Genomic DNA, 17,612 nt, shown 5'->3' on the forward strand with positions numbered 1-17,612 from the left:
TGGATGTTTGAAATACTCATTAATAAGGCATGAGTTGTCAGCATTATATAGCAGGGCAGGCTAAATCCATTGTGATTAAGGGCCTTCATCTTGAAGGTAATTTGCACTAAAAGGTAGGCAAACAGCCAAAGATCCATAACCCTACCTGCATTTGAAGGTCTTGGAATAAAGAAAGAAGAGGCACTATTTTGTTTCATGGTATTGGTTTGTAGAAAATCTTAATCTCTCTTGCACACACGCTCTGTGTGTGTGTGTGTGTGAGGGTATGTGTGCATGCGCACGTACACTTGTGCCTGCAAGCAAAGACAAAAGAAAAGGCACAAGCAGAGATCTACTTTCTTCCCTAGTTTTCACTTGAGATGAACTATGTGAGTATTCAGTAAAAAAGGGAGTTAAATTCAGCCAATATTTTTGTACTACTGTGAGGAATCCATAGAAATATAAACATGACACATTTTCCTTGATGACATTAATTTCAAAATTTTGCTTAAATGATCAATAAGCCGTGTTAGATTTAGCTGAGTTTAAATTTGGCTGAGTGAGTTTAGTCTAACATAGCTGACTCCATAGAATAGATTTTCTGTGAAACATCAGATTAAATTCATCCATATTTGTGGACAAAATTCTCAATAAGTTAGAATTTCATTCATCTACACACAGAGAAAACCCTATTACAGTAAGGTTTAAGTTTGCTTACAGAACAAGAAGTCCAGAAAGAATAGCTCCTGTGTATGTTAATGTTTGAGAGTTGTTTTTCAAGTAAAATCATTTATCTTATTTCTCAGATATCTTCTAATGCAAATATAAGTCTTTTAAAAATATTTCTCACAGGTTTCTCTATTGACTTCAAATCTATCCCTTATTTGCAGGATCTACATGTAAGTTCTCATAAATCCAAGTTAGCAGGAGGACTGTTTATGTATTTTAGCACAGAATCAAGATACTTTCTTCTCGCTCTGTAACAAAGCTTTCTTTCTAGAGTATCTGATATGGAAAAGCAGGAAAGAATTTTGAGGAACTCCCAAATATTGAAATTTCATAGGTCACTTGGACAGTGTCGGAATTCTAGTTTTAATTTCTAAAGTTCACTCAGATACTTCAAAATCTCTCACATCTGATTTCTAATTATGGCAGTTTCTGAAAGGCAATTCATACCTACCTAGGTACCTAGGTGCTTTCAAAGCAAAAGATACCTATGATAAAAACTCTTTGATAATACCAACCAGACAACCTTTAAAATGTTTGTATTCAGATACAAGAATTCAATTCCACAAAAATGAAATGTAAGATTAAAGCCATCTGACCTCACCGTATTTCATATTAACTAAGCCCCAGCTCAGCAAAAGTCAAGAACATAACTAAGTTCACTTCTAATCAAATTTTTTTCTAATCAGCTAATACTTACCCAGTGCTCTAATAAGTTGACAGGCTCCCTTTATATACACTGGTAAGTCATATTTATAATGAAAATAAAATGTTTAATTCTGGGATCTGGGGAAATAAATAGTATAAGTCTTGAGGATGGGTAAAATAATAGGGGCCTGGAAAGTGTGTTATGAGAAAATGAGAAAGCTGCAACTATTGAAAGAGCTAAGAATTTTTAACATGGAGAGAGATAACACTGGGTCAGGGGACAGGGAAGAGATACAGGGTAAATAACTAGATGCAAATATTCATGGGACAAACTTTTTTTTTTTTTTTTTTTGCAAAGCAAATGATGGCACTCCATACTTGAAATCCTCATTGTGTTTCTGGTGTATACTATTCCTAATCACATGTGGACCTGTAACCACTCAGGCCACATCTTATACCACTTGCTTTTGTGCCTATTTTTGTCAGATTTGAAATGCTGGACCATTTCTGATGATGATCCCAGAGAGGACTTTGATGACTATGTTCCCTAAAGGAGTATTTCATCTCCCCAGACACTTTTTAGGTACCACCTTTTTTATTTCCTCCTCTTTCAGTATTATCTTCTTTGTTTGTTGACTCATTTCTTCTTTGCCTTTACATTAGAATGTATGCTCAATGAGGGGCGGGAATCTCTGCTTTTATTTATATTTGCATTACTAGGATCCAAAACAATGTTTGGTACATAGAAGGTGCCCAGTAAATATTTATTGAATTAATCAAGTATATCAGAAGGTAGAATTCATTTCAATAATGGAAATTAAAGGGTAATACATTTTCTTCCAATATGAGGATGAACAGGATAATAATCTGTGAAGGTAAAAATGCAGCAGTTTCTCATGAAAGTGCTGAAGCCCTGACTGAAGATGACTTACCTATAGTTGCTTTAGAAGCAAGTTGGAAATAAGTGGGAAAACTAAACAAATCGATCTCAAACATTCCTTCCACAATATGACTCTATGGTATAAAATAAATGGACTGTGCTATGAGTTCCTTCAGTGGAGGGATTTTATCTTATTCATTTTCATACTCCCAGTGAAATACCTGGCTCAAATACATTAAAAGAGAAAGTCATTTTGAAGTTAGTCGATATTTCCAGACTTTTTTATTCTCCATGTAGCCATCAGGGACAGAGAAACCCACCAGTAATTTGAGCAATGAATGAAGAACTGTTAACTATGATGGTTAACCAGAGTAGAATGTGGTTAACAACTGATGAGGTAGAAGGGAATTCTAAGGTGTAACAGAAATAGGAACTCTGGAAGTGGCTCCCTCCCCAAGGGCTGACAGAAAAGTGAGTAAGAAGAAACATAGAGATTTTAAGTGTGAGATTCAAAAACTCGTTGCCCACCTATGCGATGAAACCAGTGGATTTTATCACAAACAGCTACATGTGAAACCCAAAACCAGAAAGCAGCAAGTCTCCTCTTCTCCCTGCAGCCTCACAATCTCCCTCTGTGCTCAACAGTAGGAAAGCCTAATATTGAGCCAGAGGAAAAGAAAAAATGTTGTTTGCTGAGTCCTGCCCCAGTAGCACAAAGTAGAACAAAGAAGTACAAGTTCAGTGCCAAGAAGTAACAAATGGCACACTCCAACTTTTTCTAACAATTTTGAAGGCAGCTTTCAAAGGCACATGTCCTTTAGCCACATAAAAGTAAATGTGTACATAAGTGAATAGAGCAGAGTCAGCAATATAAAAGGTTAGGAAAACTAAGATAAGATAAACTCAGCGGTTTTATGAATATGCAAAATGCATGCTTTCATGGATGGTATCTGTTTTGTACTCATTATCAAAATTAAGTCTCAAAACATTCTTATGAAATAGATGATAGCCCACGTTTTATAGATGAAGAATCCCCCTGAACGTCATGTTGGTTTTAAATTGCAGGGTGAAAAAATGGTTACACACCAAAGTTTATAATTTCCATTATATTGAACTACCTCTTTGGGATGTATGAAGAGTTGAGATAGGATTAGAAAGAGACACATTCAGAATGGAAAGTGCTGCCTTTGCTCTTTATTTTTTTCTTTTTATTGCTCTGCTATATTTCCTGGGAAAATTTCCTCACCAACATCTCTAGCGCAACTATGTATTAAAACGAAACATGGAGACTCAGCAAGTGTAGTAACAACATATTACATATAGGTGAAACTCGCACGCAAACCCCTGCACTCCTCATGGGAGTAGTAGAATCCAGTTTTCTCTTTCAAATGAATAAAAAGGCAGAAATCTGTAGCTATAGCTCCATCAGTACTTAAAGCTAAGCTTTCAAACCAACAAATCAACAATTAATATTTAAAGAAGAAATAAAAGCCAGGTCAGCAGCAAGCATCCTTTAGAAGTCATCATAGAGACCATTTTTATTAACACTTTCATTTTGTTGACCCATTTTTATGTACTTTTATTACAGGATACCTTTAGTTATACACTCAAGAGCATCATTTCAGAACTCCTTTAAGAAACAAATAAAAATATCAGGCATCACTGAATATTTTATCAGTGTTCATTAGGAACTAAACAATAATGATAACTCAATCTTGAGTGCAATGAGAAAGCAACTGCTTCTTTGTGCACGGAAAATGCCACACAGGGTTCATTTGAGTAAGAGGGATATTCATTACTATTGTTGAGACTTAGCCAATTTTGTCATTGCAATGGAAAATTCACATCCAAACCACATGTAGAATTTGCTATTATCATCAGCTTCATTGTATAACAAAGACTTTCTAATAGAATCTTAAACACATATTAGGATCTAGGAGACACTTGGCTAAACCAGTACAAATCTAGTCACTCTGACAATGATGTGACCCTAAAATAAAGATAGAAGTCCTAGGGTAAAAACCCTTCAAAGGAATCTTCTGTTGTTAGGTATTACATACTATGATGGTTCCTTTCAAGTCACTAAAATAAGATAGTGCTTCAGTGTATGTAACAGTGGCTGAAATTAGCCTGGCATCTCAAATGAGCCAATAACTTAAAAAGAAGGTGACTTTACAGACTTAAAATGAACATGAAGTTGGCATAAGCATCGTCAAGATATATTTACTTAGCTCCTACAATGCACTGTACCACATGACTGCAGATATAAATAGGAGTACAACTTATTGCCTCAAACAGTAAAAAAATAGTTAACATCTATTTGGTAATACAGTAGAACCCAGCTAGATGTTCACCAATTTCATTTCTTTTCCTGGATGCCACAGTGAGGGGTAGGGAGTTTGAGGAGGGATAACATGGGGAGAAATGCCAGATACAGGTGACGGGGGATGGAGGCAGCAAACCACATTGCCATGTATGTACCTATGCAACAATCCTGCATGTTCTGCACATGTACCCCAGAACCTAAAGTGCAATTTTATATATATATATATATATATATATATATACACACACACACATATATAATTAAAAAAAAGAAGCAACTATTATGTGTTACACACTGAAGGTGGAACAAATAAAGGAAGACTATAAGGGAGGCTAAATCAATCACAAAGAAAAAGCAGTCCTTAAGCAGAAACAAAGAGCCCGAAGTTATGGACAGGATCCATACTATAGCAAAGTTAAGGCAGAAATGCTCACATTTACAAAGAAGTCAAATTGGGTGAAGACTGGTGTAGGGATAGTTGGCGTTGGAAAATTAGTAGAGGTCAGATTACATAAAATAGGTGATAAGAAGAAGTTGGCATTCCTATATGCCAGAGGTCCACAATTTTTTTCTGTAAAGGGCCAGATAGCAAATATATTAGGTTTTGCAGGCCATACCATCTCCATTGCAACTATTCAGCTCTGCCATGGTAGGTGAAAGAAGACATAGATATTATATTAAGAAATCACTGTGTCTGTGTCCCAATAACACTGAATGAAGGCTAAAATTTAAATTTCATGTAACTTTTATATATCAGAAGATGACATTATTCTTTTGATTTTTTTTGAAACCATTAAAAATGTAAAAACCATTATTAGCTGACAGACTATACGAAAGCAGGCAGGGTGTCAGGTTTGACCCAAAATTTGTTAAACTCTAATACACGCAATAGAGCATCATGGGAGTTTTCAGAAAATGGAGTAAAAATAAGGGCACTAGTGGTAAATAGTGTCGCACATCTTAACCTGGCCAAGCACACAAATAGGTATTTGCAAAGGGCAACTGGAGAGAAAGAGACCAAGAAGCACATCAATGCCAATGTATATAGGCTTGAATTATGTTTTTAATCAGAAAGGAAGGGACATGATAGATAAGAATAGAGGAGAGCATCAAGATTTACTGAATATTTTAAGACCAGATAATTGAAAGAATAATGGCATCAATAACGAGATTAGAACAACCTAGAGGTTAAAGATTAGGCTAGGTCACCAATTCCCAACCCAACAAAAATAGATTACTGTATTATAACATTTCAAGTGGCACATATAATTCATTTTTATAATTGTATCTGTGTAGATTTTCCTGTTGTGGTCTCTCATAATTTCTCTCTAAAAGACCATGTGATGGTTAATATTAGGCATCAGCTTAATATTATGAGGGATGCCTAGATGGCTTGTGACACATTGGTTTTAGGTGTGTTTGTGTGGGTGTTGCTAGAGGAGATTGACATTTGAGCTGGTGGACTAGGAGAGGAAGACCACCCACAATGTGGTGGCCACCATCCAATGGACTGCCAGAATGGCTAGAACAGAGCAGGTGGAAGAAAATGGGATAAGTTAGCTCACTGAGTCTTCTGGCTTTATTTCTTCTTCCTGTGCCAGATGCTTCCTTCCTCTCCTCCTGTCTTTGGACAATCAGACTCCAGGTTCTTCAGCCTTTGGACTCAGGTATTTGCACCAGCAGCTTCCTGGGGGCTGTCAGGTCTTTGGTGACAGACTGAAGCCTGCACCGTTGGCTTCCCTGATTTTGAGGCTTTTGTACTTGGACAGAGTTACTACAGCTTGTTTTTCCCCATCTTGCAGATAGCCTATTGTAGGAATTTTTTCTTGTAATCACGTGAGCCAATTCTCCCTAATAAACTCATATATATATATATATATATATATATATATATATATATACACACACACTATTGGTTCTGTCCCACTGGAGAAACCTGACTAATGCAGACCAATAGGCAGAAGAAAACAAAAGCTGATGACAATGAGGCTAATAATTGCCAGGATCTGAGGATTTTCATAAACTACAAATTAGTGGAAAATATTGGGAGGAAATTAGATATTTTACCTATGTTTTCCTTACATGACTCAAAGATAGTAAGAACATGAATTTGTCCTCCCATAAAATGTATGCCTAGGTGGCTCTGAATCCTGTGGCATGGTCCAACTGTGATGATAGATAGATAGATAAATAGATAGATAGACAGACAGATAGACATATAACAGACAGACACTTAGAGGTTGACAGACTTCTTTGTATAGAGCTATATAATAATCTATGTTTTGCACATAATAAAGTCTTTCTTCAACTACTCAACTCTACCATTGTAGCATGAAAAACAGCTGTAGACATTATGTAAACAATGGGCATGACTGTCATCCAATAAAACTTTATTTTACAAAATCAGATGATGTCTTATAGTTTGGTGAACCTGCTTTATGGCACATCTGTATTTTGTTTTGTTTTGCTCTTTCCAAGTGGCCTGAGCAATCTTTTTTGTCCCCTACCACTCCCCAACTACCATTCATTCATCACTGCCAGTATCACCGTGACCCTCATTGAATTTTACTCATCCTTAAATTTCACTTTACTTTTTACTTTCTCTGGAACACCTTCCCTGGCCTCACTGATAAAATGAGATTACTCACCTCATGCCTATTTCCTTCCCCTTCCATTGAACATGTCCCAAAATAATTTCTCTTTTACCATTTGCTTTTGTCTGCTAGACTCAACTCTACGAGGTAAGGCCTGTATCTGTCATCAATGCTCAGCAAAGCTCAGTATGTAATGATGCTCAATAGATACTGGTTGAATGTAATTCGATAAAATTGAACTGGGCTGAATTAAGAGAGAAGAGAGAGTCAATTTAAAACTTAATACTTAGGAAAAAGAGAGCAATTTTGCGGAAAGCAAAGGAAGAGTATAATTAAAAATACTTTTACAAAGTGAAGAATAAAGGAAAACAAAAAGTTTCACCAAAAGAATTCTTAAAAGAAAATCTGTATATAACATTCTTTGGAAAAATATCAAATACAAGAATAATAAAAATATTCTCAAACATACTGGAAGAAAACATATATAAAAATAAAATATTATAAGAGTTTATCATCAAACTTATTTTACAGTCTCAAATATTACTTAACAATATGTTAATAATCATCTTTCTTAAAAGGAAAAGTTATAAATCTAAACATTTATTGCTATCTAATTTGCTATTTACATGTGAAAGCATTTTTTCCAGAATGTCAGTGTTTAGATATGCCAATTTTCATCTTTCTTGCAAAAAAACTATATTTTATACAAACTACAGTTAACTAAGTAGTGAACAAGTGAAATGTAATAATAAACAATTAAAAATGTCAAATTTGTATTGAATCCAGTTAAATGTAGAATGGAACTGAATCTCACTAAATGTGAATTGAATGCAAAGTAATTCTACAAACAGGATATTTGTAACGTGATTATATGGTTATCTAATAGCAGTAATCTGGTCCTCATAGCGAAACTCCTATACATAAAATCTGGGTCTAGAGTGAAAAGTGAAAGTAAAAGTTTCAAAAATGCTTAATTTTACCTGAGTGGAACTCAGGAGATATTTTTGAATTTTCATCTTATTTTAATAACCAGGAACATATAAGGGAAACTTTTTAAAAATTTTAAATAAAACCATCAGAATAATTAAAAACAATACTAGTAACTGCCAAATCATTTGAAAAAGTAAAAACAAATCAAGTTTGTATGGTAAAATATCAAAAACAAGAAAACATAAAATGATAGAAAACAGATATTGGTTTAGTTGGTGAATGTAAATAGGTTGGCACTCTGTCTTAAAAAGCAATGACGCTCATACTGTATTAAAAACAAGTCCCATAGGCATTTCTCTAAGGAAGATATACAAATAGCCAATAAGCATATGAAAAGATGTTCAACATTCTTAATCATCAGGAAAATGCAAATGAACACCACAGTGAGATAATGCTTCACATCTACTAGGGTGACAATAATAATAATAATAAGGCAGATAGTATAGTGTCAGCAAGGGTGTGTAGAAATTGGAACCCGCATACATTACTACTGGGAGAGTAAAACATGCAGCCACTTTGGAAAACAGTCTGGCAATTTCATACAAAAGTTGAACATTGGTTTAGCATTTGACTCAGCAATCCCATTCCTAAGTATATACTCAGGAGAAATGAAAGCACATGCCCACACAAAAACTTGAGCACAAATCATCACAACCTCAGTATTCATCACAGCCAAAAAGTAAAATGACCCAAATGTCCATCAGTTGATGAACAGATAAGCAAGAGGTGGTATATGCTTATAATAAAAAGGGATGGGTGACTAATACATGTCACAACATGAATAAGCCTTGAAAATATTATGTTAAATGGAAGAAACCAAACATGAAATTGTATAATTCCATTTATATAAAATGTCTAAAATGGGAAAATCTGTATAGACAGAAAGTAGGTTAGCTTCATCTAGGGATAGGGATAGGGTGATTGGGGGTAATGACTAAAGGGTACAGAATTTTGCTTTGGGGTGATAAAATTGTTCTAAAATTGTGGTGATGATTTTACAACTCTTTGCCAATACTAAACGCTATTAAATTCTATACTTAAAATGGGTGAATTGTATGATATACAATTTATATCTCAATAAAGCTGTTACCAAAACATGTAAAATAACTATGAGCTATTTTGAAAAGGTAAATAGAAAAAGATTTAGCAAAGTCAGCAGGTAAATTAAAGGAATGAGTGTAGATAAGCATATTCATTTCAGATAAAGAGGAATATGAGGGAAAAGGTAATTAAGTAAAATAAACAAGGTCATTTTATATTAATAAAATAGGTGCAAACCAGCATAAAGATATAAAAGTTATCAACATTTGTGCTTACTAACATAAGATTAAAATAGATGAGGCAAAAATTAATAGAAATACAAGAAAATATTAACAGAACCATAGTTTCTGTAGAAAAGTACAAGAAAAGTACGGTAAACAATAGAAAAGAATAAGAGCAAAGACATTTGAATAAGTATCACAAGGTAGACTTTTTGAAGCCTCCATCAAATACTTGCACAAATTTAAACCAATAACAGCAAAAAAAAACTTAATAAAAAATTTACAGCACAAATTATACACACTACTTTCTCTAACAGTTAAATAAAATTCAAAATTAGCATTAAGTTTTAAACAGCAACAAATGTAGTATTTTGAGAATTTAAAATTATTGTGATAAATATTTCCAAAGGCAGTTCTCTTCCAAACTCTGAAAATTATTTCCAAAATCTAGACTACTTCCTTTAAAAAATATTTTCTAATAGTTCCAACCCAATGCAGTCTTTCTCCTTATTATATCTGTTATTGCTTAGTCTAATTCACATGATTATTAATAATACATGATCTTGCTTTCTTGTTGATTCATGCATGTAAATTCCTGAAAGATAAACATATTGTAATGAATTTCTTTATCACTGTATTTAAATATCTTCCTGAACATAGAAAGTCAGTAAATGTTTATTAATTGATTTCATTGAATAATAGAGAAGAGATTTGGCTGGAAATTACGGAACAAGAATTCTTGACCATTATTGGAAAGGCTTAATGACTCTCAGCATGTCACTTTACCTCCCTGGATTTTAATATCCTCCTTCATTAAATGAATTAGTATGAAAACGTTTCTAAAGTTCCTTCCAGTTCTAAAATGTGTGACTGAACTTATAGGGGAAGAAAAGACATCCTTCAGTACACCCGAAAATTCCCCTCCTTGTGCACGAACACTGGTTTCTTTGAATGTCAGGGACTGGAACAGATTGCGCATTGTCGAGAAGAGAGTCACCCTCAATTACTCATCAATGGTGGAATTCTTTGTGGTTTACTCTCATTAACCTAGTGTTTCCTTAGTACCACCCACCTAGGTCCAAGGGGATATACATGTGTCTGAGTATGTGTGTACTTTTGCCTCTCTGACGACATTCCAAGACTAATATAAACACCTTTTAAATTACCCATTACTCTGTGTCACTTCTCTCTTCCACCAGAAAGAGGTTAGCCTATATTTACATTTGAATTTCTAATATTCTACCCTTTCCATCACCTTTTTCTTTCTTAATTACTGATTTCATCTTTTCTATATGTGGCCCAAATTTTGAATATTTCTTTAAATTTGTGTATTTTAAAGTTTGTTGTGTATTTTAATGTATTTTGATAAGCATAAGTGTCCTATACTTATCGTTTACTATTATATTGAATTATATATTTATTATAATTACAACTGAATATAATGAATTATTTATTTAATATGTAGCATAGGTAATATATTCTATTAATTATATTTAACTAATTCTATTGCATAAATAGAAAAAAACTCAAAGAATATATCCCAAGAGATTAACTAGAAATGGGATTATGTGTGATTTTTATATTTGTCTTTGTGTTTCTGTTTTTCTACAATTTTATGGATTGCATACACAATAATTATATATGCATTCACCCAGACATACCCCTTAGTTGCCTGAACCAAAATCAAAAACCTTTACACAGCTCTCTATTGTTTTTAATTTTACTTTATGAGAAAACATCTCTTGATACATAAAAAGTCCAGATAAATACATATAAATGTACTCTAAAAACAAATATTTTAATATGTAAGTGGTTTTAAGTTACTGACATCAATCATTAAGTTAATAATAACCTTGATCCTGTGAGACAGTCAGAATATGCTCTTTTTCAGCATAGTACACTTGTTAAGGCAGCAAAGTAGAACAGCATACTCGAACAAGATTTTCATTATCATGAGCAAAATAAAAACTCACAGCCAGAAAATTCAATTAGTCAGAATGTATTCTCTAAACATCTATTAGTCAGGCAAGTTTTACTTTTCAGGGCCTTGTATCAAAGCTTTTTTTAAATTATGAAAACCCATAAACAATGCTAATTATTCACATTTACAAATTAAACACCGAGGTCCATTCCCAGATTAAAACAGAATTTAAATTGACGTGCTCTTACCAAGACTTTATGTGATCATTATCCATCCCTTCCCACTACTGCCTAACTTAAATGAGTCCCTCCAATAAAGCCTATTTTACTGGGTGTGCATCCATAAAACATTCACATTTTATTATATAGTAAAGTTAGAATTTATGCCAAATGCTTTACTATTTCCCTAAAGATAAATTCAAGTGAATCAAATATTAAATGATGTAGCAAAGTGTATTATTATAAAACTAAATTCCTCCAAATGTATTAATAGTCTCTAATGTTGATAAGTAAATGGCTGTGATGTTTTCTTTTTAATCCTTCAGTCTCACTAAGGCTGACAGTAAGCCTAATTCTCTCTCATTTCTGCCAATTCCTATTAAATACAAAGAGAAGTACATTGTGTTTATGAGACTAGGGTTCCATTTCTACTAAGCATATAAAATCTTCTATTAATCTATCTTAGCAGTTCTTGAATTTGCCTTGGAATGTTTCATAAGACAATGATGGACCTTCTTTAACAAGAGGATAGACTCTCACAGCTTGCGTATGTTAATTCCAAAACTTTCTTCAATCAAACTCAAGTGACTAAAGGAAGAAAAATGTGCCAAATACATAGAATATTTCACTCAGATTTAAAATTTACTTCAACTTCAATTTATTTCCACCAAGTCTTCAGTGGTAGGAAGGACGATGGGGAATATTCGTTTTACTGCTTTAACAAATTACCACAAATTTAGCAGCTTAGAGCAACACCCATTTATTAGCTCACACTTTTGTAAGTCAGAAATCCCAGGGAGTTCAACTGGATTCTACACTGAGAGTCTCATAAGGCCATAATCAAGGTGTTATTGGATGGTCCTTATCTGGAGGCTCTGGAAAAAATATTTGCTTATACATTTATTTAAGTAGTTAGCAAATTCAGTTCCTTGAGGAGTTCAGATTGGGTCTCCCTTTTCCAGCTGGCTATTGGTTGTGAGGCCAGTAAGATACTTGCCTGCATTTGTTGCCATGCGGCCTCCTCCATCTTTCAAATTAGCAAGACAGCATCAAATCTCTCTGACTTCTCTGACCAGCTGGAGAAAATTCTCTACTTTTAAAGGGGTTTATGAGATTGGAAGACCTACCTGGGTGAATAATCTCCCTAACTCAAGGTCAACGGTGCCACAGAACATAACATAATCATGGAAGATATATTAATATCTCATTATAATCATAGGTTTTGGGAATAGGCATGTGGAATGTTGGCCGGCATTTTTACAACCCTGCCTGCTGAGGAACTGGGAAAATTGAGATTAGGAGTGTACGCAGGCTCTAGATGTCAGATTCTATATATATGAAACCAGAGCAAAGAACTCTTTCTGGCAGAGGAGGATTCAGGAACATCTCCTAATGTTAATCCCATATTGATATTAGAAAAGGAGCATCAAGTCCTAAGTATTATTTGTAAATGACAATAGCTTGGAATTTTTTTCAAGTAGACAAAGAAAAAAAAATCAAGAGATCAAAGAAAGAGGAAACACTGCAAAACTGGCTAAAGTCTTGCAGCCAAATGACTCCTGTTAGGGCGCTCTGGGTGGAGTTAAAGATTCAAGGTTGAGGCCGGATGCAGTGGTTCATGCCTGTAATTTCAGCACTTTGGGAGGTCGAGGTGAATGGATCATGAGGTCAAAAGATCGAGACCATCCTGGCCAACATGGTGAAACCCTGTCTCTACTAAAAATAACAAAAATTAGCTGGGCGTGGTGGCTCACAGCTGTAGTCCCAGCTACTCGGGAAGCTGAGGCAGGAGAATTGCTTGAATCCAGGAGGTGGAGGTTGCAGTTCAGCCAAGCGACAGAGCAAGACTCTGTCTCAAAAAAAAAAAAAAAAAAAAGATTCAAGATTGGGAAAACCGGGGCTCAGAATTAAGTCCAATTCTAAAAACTACGAGATCATGGAGGCACTACACGACTTTGAATCACTACACAACTTTGGTTCAAGTCAGGGATACCATTACAGAGTAATCAGGGAACAAGATAAGATACTGGTTACTGAAGGACTCAGAAGGAAGCAAGTCAGCTGGTCTGGCACGAGGATCCCAGGTGTTCACAATCACAGCACAATTAGCATCTAACCTGACTCAGAGGTGAGTTACTAATTCACTAATCCAAGGCTCACAGTACATTCACTTCCCAGGGCGTTTTCTGCTTTCAGATTCTCGGGTAGGGCTGTACAAACAGGTAAGTGACCACATCTCCAGACCAGGGGACAGCTAGACCAGATGTCACAGAACTGTCAATGTAAAGTCTAAATTCCTCTCTTTCCTTCTCTATCCTCACTCTTTCCTGCTGTTCATATTACCAAAAGCCATATGCCCAGCTTTAAAAGACGATGGAAAAAACTCCTTTTTTCTGATTACTGAAGATGCTGAGGCACTCGGGGCAAAACAAAAAAGGTCAGCAGGTCTGTGTGAATCCCAAAGGGGTACTGGGGATGAAGAGCTGCAGGAGAGCAAGGGAGCATACAAAAGGTCTCTCCAGGGTTTTTTATTCATGCCTTTTCTCTCCTTAGAGGTCTTGTGGAGCACAGAGAGACCCAGGAGGCCTGAGACTTGCTGAGAGCCTCTGATTTTGTAGGTGAGTTGTTAAAACATATTTCATCATTTAACAATTACTCTTCAAAAATGGCCCTACTCCAAAATGCTCCTATTATTTTATACTGTCTGATTTGTAAAATATATTACGGCAGGGATGGTGGCGTAAAAATATTAAATTAAATTTGGCCTAAGGCCCTCTCTGAACTTTGAGTCTTTACTTACGGAACTACAACTGAACTTAGTACGTAGACAAACTGAAACCTAATTTAGGAGTACATTTTTGTGTAACAGATAGGTTTGAGCCAATCAGAAGAAGCTGAGCTTCACTCAATTACAGGCTGTCAATGGATCAGATATGTGCAAATAAGGCAAAAGCCCAGCTGTAACCAATGGCGCTATTTCTGTAACTTCTCTCTTCCGTATATAAATACTCACGACCCACTTGCACAGCAGAATTATCTGATTCTCTTCTGGTTCTGACTGCTGCAGGATTCATGAATCATTCTTTGTTCAGATACACTCTGCTGTATCTAAATTGTCTAAAGTTTCTCTTTTCATAGATTTCATTCATTTCCTAGAATTTTGTAAAACAAGATTGTATACCAAATAGCACCATGGCCTCCTACTGCACAGTAAAGAATAGGAATGAAACTTTTACTCTGAGCACCTTTCCTGGGTTTTTGAATTCCTGGTACAAAAAGCCAATAGATCTGTTAGTTTGTTTTGCCCTTAAGATATTAAAATAGGTCATGGTTTTTTTCTGGTTAACCATTAGGTATTACAGCCTAAACACAATATCCGTGATTGTGTTGATGGAACAGATGTAAGGATTCAGTCAGGGCAGGGATCGGGGTTGAGGGATGGTTTGTCCCTGCAGAGTGCAAGAAAGAAACAGACATGTGAGTTGTTTCTAATAGCTTGTGGTAAAGAGAAACCTGTGTCTTGCTCCGAGACTCCAGGGTTTTAAGACAAGCGGTATGTTGCTTCAGGGCATTTATGTTTGAAAAGCTCAGTGGAACAAGAAAAGATAAGGAATACACAAAGATTAATTCTGAAGTTCTTGTTAAAACCAAACACTTTAATCCTAGAAAGAGAGGGTAAGGAAGAAACCCTTCTAATACACTAGCTGAGTTCATTTTCAAATTACCAGAAGCCTGACATGCATGTGGCAGGAAGGAGTGAGGAGGAAGATGTGTTTAAAACAATTCCTTTTTCTCTGAGCTAGTTTGCACTGCATCTACTGTGGCCATTGTGTCTGTCAAACATGAACAGATCTATTTTTTTGGAAATGATCATGACAACAATTTTGAGATTAACTTGATGAATCAAAAGAACTAAATAGAGAAAAAAACTGTTATAGAAATGTGTGAGGGGAGAGGATATTCATTTTCTAGCATTTGTATTTTTTCATCCCATTAGCTGTAAATGCAAAAGCCAGGCAATAAAAATGGGTCATAGATGCCTTCATGAAAACTGAATGAAGGGCACATGCTCAAGACCAATTAATGGCTTCGTGCACATCGTTTTGAACCAGTACATATTTATTGCCAATATTTTATAAATTCGTTATTCTGTCACCATTTCCTCAACTGGAAAGTAAGTTTATAGGTGACAAATGATGTCTACTTTTTATTCTTCACAAACTTATTTACTCAAGAATGGAGAAAGTGAGGAGATAAGTGGGGAAGAAAGGAGAAAGGGAAGGATGGGTGAGAAAAGCAAGGAAGAAACAGGAAGGAAAAAGAAAAGAAAGGACAGATTTGGGACATGTTTTGGGATTCACTGTAGTTTACCAAGGGAAATTAGAAATGCAGATGTCAATTGCTCTTTGACTATGTGCATGCATGTTTTATCCTAGGAGTCTACAACAAAACCACCTTACAGTAGTCAACTTCCTAAGTAAAAAGCTTTGCCTTGCGTCAGTCATTAAATTTGGGAGCAGATTCTGGAAAGATCTCCTGAAGCATCTATGTACAATTAGTAGACAGAAGACTCTCTTACAGAGTGCCCACAGTAAAGCAGTCCACTTTGGACCTTGGAGATTTAATAGCTAAACATGATCTGAGGGAAATTATGCTAAAGAAAAGAATTATTATTTCTGGGTAGTAGCTCAAAGCCAATGACCTCCTAAAACAGAGACTCTAATATATGACCTTGTAATATGCATATTTGATATTTTATTGGAGATGCCCACACAGTACAAACAGCAGGCTTCTGCTATTATCAGGCATCCATTATAACAAAAGCACAACACATTGGTCTATGGTTCACCTGCTGCCAAAGAGGTCCTTTGAGGGAAGAGATACAAAAGGCCACACAAGCTTGCTCCTGTTATCAGAAGCCCAAGAAAAGATAACTCAAGAACTTGAAGTATCTATAATCTGTTCTGCATTTAGTTGGCATATTGCAGATGTCTGCCCCAAATTTAATCTCAGAAACAGGAGAGTTAAGATAAATTAGGGAAGCATAATTATGATGATTACTAAGGAAACATCCAGAATATATTTAGATAATTTTGGAAGTAATAAAATTGATAGATGATCTTTCCAGAACCAACCAGAGGCTTTGTTTAGGTCCACAACTGCAAGCTGGTAGTATGCATATTGTCACTTTCACTTCCTGCACCCATTGTATACACATTGCTGCTTACCCATGGCACTCTCTTCCCCACTATGACAGAAGCAACTTCTAGGTCTTTTTTAAAGAAAGTACTCCTGGAAGCTTCCTCCAATCATTCTGAGTTGATCTACAATTGAAAAATCTATTAGCCATAATGTGACTAAACCATAATTTCAGAATTCTCCATGGATCTCTCCTAAGCTGCACACAAACCCCATGTTAAATACAGTCATCTTTGACAGCTCATGGTAGTTTGTAAATTGTATTTTTCAAGCAATTAAGAACTTTTTCTCTAATTCAGGATTATACCCTATTTTATGCCTTAAGTTTTTTCATCTTGATCATGTGCTCTCTGGATTTTAATATTTTTATATTAAATTGAGCAGTTCAAGAAATAGACTCAGTTAAGTAATGTGGTTTTCAAGAACGTCAAGTTACTTTGAGTCTGGCTTTAATTGTCTGTTAGGAACAAAATAAAAAGGTTGTTGATTCTCAATTAGGATGTTTCATTCTAAAATGTAGGAGATGTTCTCTGGAATGAAAGTGAGTCATTTAACATTTATGTTTCTCAACTGATATCCACGGAGGGAAAGCATTTACCAATTAATGGAAAGGATCTGTCTAGAGATAAGAAGCATCAAAAATAAATCTGGAGAACTTCATTCTGACTTCAAACCACATAAATGAAAGGCTTCCAAGCATTATCCCTACTGTAGCCAATGCACAGTGTCCAACTCCGTAATTATGCTTTAGAGCCAAAAATGTGAACCACCAGGACTTTAAACAAAATGCCGCTCCAGCTGTATGATTCACTTCGAAGAAGGAACTGCCTCTATGAAGGTGCTTTATAGTGCCTTTAAAAAGGCAGATT

The sequence above is a fragment of the Cebus imitator genome, unplaced genomic scaffold (assembly GCF_001604975.1).
Source record: "Cebus imitator isolate Cc_AM_T3 unplaced genomic scaffold, Cebus_imitator-1.0 Scaffold269, whole genome shotgun sequence".
NCBI classification, from domain to species: Eukaryota; Metazoa; Chordata; class Mammalia; order Primates; family Cebidae; genus Cebus; species Cebus imitator.